The 5,156-nt window shown below is 40.0% G+C and overlaps 1 protein-coding gene across 1 annotated transcript in view; it reads right to left on the reverse strand.

Annotated features, from left to right (window-relative positions):
• The window catches only part of LOC126511117 (interferon-inducible GTPase 1-like), a 26,963-nt gene that overhangs the window by 5,282 nt on the left and 16,525 nt on the right, over positions 1 to 5,156 (reverse strand). The gene's annotated exons all lie outside the window — the stretch shown is intronic.

A 5,156-nucleotide genomic window follows, 5' to 3' on the forward strand; every position in this document is an offset into this window, starting at 1 on the left:
TATATACCATTTATTCTCCACAAACCTGCCTGCAAGACCTCCCCCTCCAATGGCAGCACAATGGACCTCACCATTGGTTAAGGAGGCAGCAAATCCCCACTGTCTCCCTGGAGCTTCCCCAGTCTGTCTCACCAATATCAAATCAGTTCTCAGAGTTAATCTCTATTTTCCAATCCAATCACAACTGATCATTCCTCCTACATTATCTGCTTCATACCTCCTCAATTTCAGCTTTGATTATGTCATCCACATTACTATATTTCCTGTTACTGTAACAACATGGATGATCAAACAGCAGAGTTTTTCTATTGGCACTGAAATCATGTCATGTTGAGTCAATTCTAAAAGGGACTACAAGCATCCCCATTTCCCTCAGGGAAAGTTCATTAAGGTATACAACATACATGCTACATACAACATACCTTTGAAATTTATTGTTACCCTTCTGGGGCCACTACTGTCTGAATCCCAGCCACCCTGTTATCTCTGGCTGTCTTCTACTTTCAGGACTTTGTACTTAAGTGACTGCTACCTTGCCATGTTGCTCTTCCCCAGTTATTAACTGGAGAATAACATGGCTATTAACTGTTTTACCTTTCTCTAGGTTCTGCTTCAATTAGGCAGAATTGTGATTTATATTCACATTGGGATGTAAACATATACCTGCTGCCATCATCGGCCATCCTCTCATTGTGCGTCTGCCTCTCCACAGCACTTGCTACATGTCATGTCTAGGTTTATTTGCTGTTACTCTCTCACAATACAATAAACCTCGGACAGCAGAATGTGCTTTTATTCCCCTCCTCACTTCTTCATCTCCAACACACAGGTGTATGGTTAATCATCAGGAAATGAATGAGGAATATGAGGAAAACATTTGATGTTTCTTGTGGACATTTGTGTCTGCTCGGTAGTTCTAAGTGGCCAGTGGGATATTCAAGTATTTAGTACATTCATAAACAGTGAGTGCTAGGAGTCTGGGGGAGACCACAAAAATGCTCTAAGACAAAACAGAGATCTCTGTAGACTCATACTGTGCCCTTGGCCCTGCACAAGCACGTACAAACTTGCACAGTCAATCCCTGTCTAATCCTAAGGACAAATTGGGGCTGCTGAGCAAGAAACCAGAGCTGTAGAACTTTGTTCAAGCTGACTGCAAAGGCAAGCCAGGAAAGGGTGGGTAAAGAGAATGTCCTCAAAGGGAAACCAGAGAAGCTAAACACAGTTAATTAAACACAAGGAACAAGATTGCTATGACACCGCAAACATTACAAAAGGAAACCTGCCTAAATGACAGCTGTCATCTCACCCTGACACAGCCACAGCAGAAACAGCATGCAGAGAGACCTCTTCTCTATAGGTCAGAGGCCTTGGGATGTAAGCAATTAAATAGTTGACCCTTAATTAGGAAGCAAGATGAGACGGAGATACAACAACCTCAGGCACATTGCAGAGATAGTCCATCACTTGAAACATCTAACTCTAGCCATGTTAGAGAGAAGAATAAGGAACATCAAAACCTATTTCAAGATCATTTTCTTTAGGTCCACCTCAACTTGAAGTACAGAACCTGTCTGTATGTTTCAGTCTCTAAGACCATTCACTGTGCAGCCCTGTCTATCTCCCACCAAAGCATCCCAGCTGTCAATCAGAGGATCCTCACTCTCAGAATATGTTCCTAAATGTCATGTTCCCTATCAGCTCTTTAGAGAATAGAGATGATGAGGGTTAGAAGTTAGATCCGAATGCTTCTATCCCCTTACCAGAGAATCCTGAGTCCAGTGCATGTGCTCACTCTAGTTCAGCTGCAGGAACCACCATCCAGTGTGCTCCAGTTTCTTCATATAAAACCCACCCTACCTTCCTATGCAGCACTTATATCAACTTCTAGGTCTTGCCCTCCCTCTCAGAGTGATTTGGGGAATCATAAAGGAGCATGGATCTAGTTGCTTTTCAGAATCACTTGCATTTACAGGAAGAGGAAAGTGAAGTAGCTTCAGCAGCTGTCCTCACTCTATCAACATTCACTTCTTGGCAGAAAAAGCCAGACAGTTCTAAAATAACAATGAGGAAGAGTGCTTGGAACGAGACAGTGAAAACAGAGAAGCAGCTTACTAGTTAGGCTGGACAGCAACCCTTGAAAGATAGGATTTGTTATCCCCGACTCCACAAATGCAACCTGAGCTAAAGTCACACAACACTTTGTCTGAGGTCCTGTGCAGATGCCAATTTTAGTCTCACCCAAGCCACAACCCACTTGGCGGAGTGGTATCAGAGGGCTGACTACAACCTTATTTCTTCACAAGTTTGGATTCACATTCCATAATTCTTGTCATAATCAACTCCCCTCTCAATCGAGGGATTAAGTCTGGCTTGGGCTTGACAAGATGCTGTTGCAATCATGGCCATTTTGTTTATGGAGCTTCTCTGTAGTGTCCAAAGGACACTGTTTCCTTGGAGTCATCCACCAATTCTGGCTCTTACAGTATTTTCACCCTTTCTTCGACAGCCATTCCTGTACCACTGGAAGTAGAAATAAGTATATTCCATTTATGTCTGGACATTTACCAATATCTTATTCTATGCATGCTGGGCCAAGTGTGGGTATCTGTATTGTTTATCATCTACTGCAAATGAGAGCTTCCAGGATAAGGATTAAGCAATACCCTAACCTGTGAGTGTTATGGAAAATCATTAGGAGCTGATTTATATGATTTATATGTTTATAGGTTTAATGTTATATCCTTTCGTAGAATAACATTAGTAGGTTATCACCAGGGTGTAGACCAGTATAGCCTTAGGTTATTGTCCAGATATGGTTCAAAGTATGGTTATTATCCTGTGGAGTAATATGAAATTCAATCAAAGAGGAATTGGTTACTACCACAACATTATTGTCACTGTTTTATTGGTGGTTGTATCTTATATGGCCAGTCAGTATTGTAGCTCACAGATTTCACACCTGGATATGATTATGTTTTATTTTCTCCTCTGCTAGTGTGGCTAAACCACTATGCAGAATAACCAGTAGGCATAGGGCTTCTGGGTCAGCATCAGCTTGATTTCTCCATATTCTATAACTGACAAACATGGTGTTTTCATGAATGGGATCTTACCATCAACTTCTGTAAGGTAACCAAGAGTACTGACCATGGCCTCTAAGAATCGGGGTCACCACTGGCCAAAAAGTCCAAAAAACTCTAAGTAATTCCTGGGTCTGGGCTTTTTATTTCTTACCCTGTGGTGTCTATCAGGGACATTGTTGCCCCAGTAGAGGGTAATTCCATCTTCATTTTTATGTGTGTGTACATATATTTAGGAAGTCCCTACATTAGTTGTTTACATACGACATTTTGAAAATCCTTTAGTGTTATTTATCCCTCCCACTTTCACTCCCCTCCCATATTCTCACTTTCACTCCCCTCCCATATTCTCACCTCCCAGTTCAATTTAACCCTTCTTTGTCCATAATTCTCATTTAAATCCTATCTTCCCTCTCTTATAAGTACAGCTCCGTGGCACCATAGTAATTTCAAAACCTCTGTGGGTATTCCCAATGGAATATACATATCTGAAGGGTGGAAGCTAAGATCTACACACGAGAGGGATTAAATGATGCTGTCTCTGTGGGCCTCTGTTACCTCACTCAGAATGTTTTTTTTATCTCCCTCTATTTCTCCACGAATCTCATAGTTTTTATTTTGTTAGCAGATGAGTAATTTTCCATTATGTAAAGCCACACATTTTCCTCATCCATCCATCAGTTGATGGGCATCTAGGTTGTTCCCATTTCTTGGGTATTGTGAGTAGAGCATGTGTGATGGATAGGCAATAGCTCAACATTAGGAGATGAAGTCATTTGGGAATATCACCATGTGTAGTCCAGCTGGATCATGTAGTAAATCTATGTTCCCTTTTTGTGGAGCTTCCACACATTACCTTAGTCACTTCCCAGTGTGTCCTCCCACCAGCGGGGACTGAGTGTTCTGCTTCCCACCTCCACAACAGCATTTGTTGCCATTTGTGCTTTTGTTTCTAGGCACTCTGACTGGGGTGAGTTCAAATCTCAAAGTTGTTTTAACATGTGTTTCCCTGGTGGACACGAATGTTGAAAACTAAAAATATATTTCTTAGCATTTGCAAATCATCTTCTGAGAACATTCTGTTTAGTTTATGCTCCACATTATGTAGGTTTGCTTATTTTTGATGTTTAATATTCATTTACAGATTATAGTTTCTAATCCCTTGTCCAGTACAAAGCTGGATAAAGTTTTTTTCATTCTGTAAGATGCCTAATCACTCAAGTGATGGTGTCTTTTAAAAGTATTTTGACACAGTATCTTCCTTTGTATACCATGTGGATCTGGAGTCCCTGTAGGATTATGTAGTCCAGACTGACTTTGAAGTCCTGGTGATTCTCAGCCTCCTGACTGCTGGAATCAGAGCTGTGGATCCTGTGTGTGTGTGTGTTCACATGTGTGTGCACACCTGTGCACATCTATCTCAGAACCTCCTTCTTGATTTTTTGAGCAAGTCTGCATCTTATGGACATTGTGTGTATATTAAACAGCCCTTATGGATAGAGCTTGAGAGGGTGTAAAGTGCCCAGACCAACCAATTTCAATTTCTTTGAATTCCCTTGAGAAATAATATACTGTTCACCTAAAGCACCCTTTTTTTTAAGACATAAAGAGCTCTTTATTTAACTGGGGGTTAAGCCCAAATATAGAAATGTATGCAAAAGACTGAGTATTAGAAAAAAGAGGTAAAAAGAATAGTAAAAGAATAATGGCCTCACCATCTCTAGGTTAACAAATAACGTATAGAAACAAATCCACAAGCTCAAAAGCTTAAATTAGCATAAATATAAGAAGATCCATACTTATGCATGCTATAGTTTCATTGATAAAAGTTAAAATTACATGAACTTTGTTTTCAAGAATTACATTAAATATGCAAAGGCTAGATATCCCAATCAAAAGGCTAAAGTTTCTAGGTTGAAAATAAAATAATCTGTCACATGCAAAAGACTGTTCAATTTTATTTTTTTTAATTTTTTTTCTGTCTGAAGTCACTTGGTGAGCCCCACCTTTTTTATTTTTTAATTAATTAATTAATTAATTAATTTGTTTATTAAAGATTTCTGTCTCTTCCCC

The sequence above is a fragment of the Alexandromys fortis genome, unplaced genomic scaffold (genome assembly GCF_014885135.2).
Source record: "Alexandromys fortis isolate MF-2015 unplaced genomic scaffold, M_Fortis_MF-2015_v1.1 scaffold_94, whole genome shotgun sequence".
Classification (NCBI taxonomy): Eukaryota; Metazoa; Chordata; class Mammalia; order Rodentia; family Cricetidae; genus Alexandromys; species Alexandromys fortis.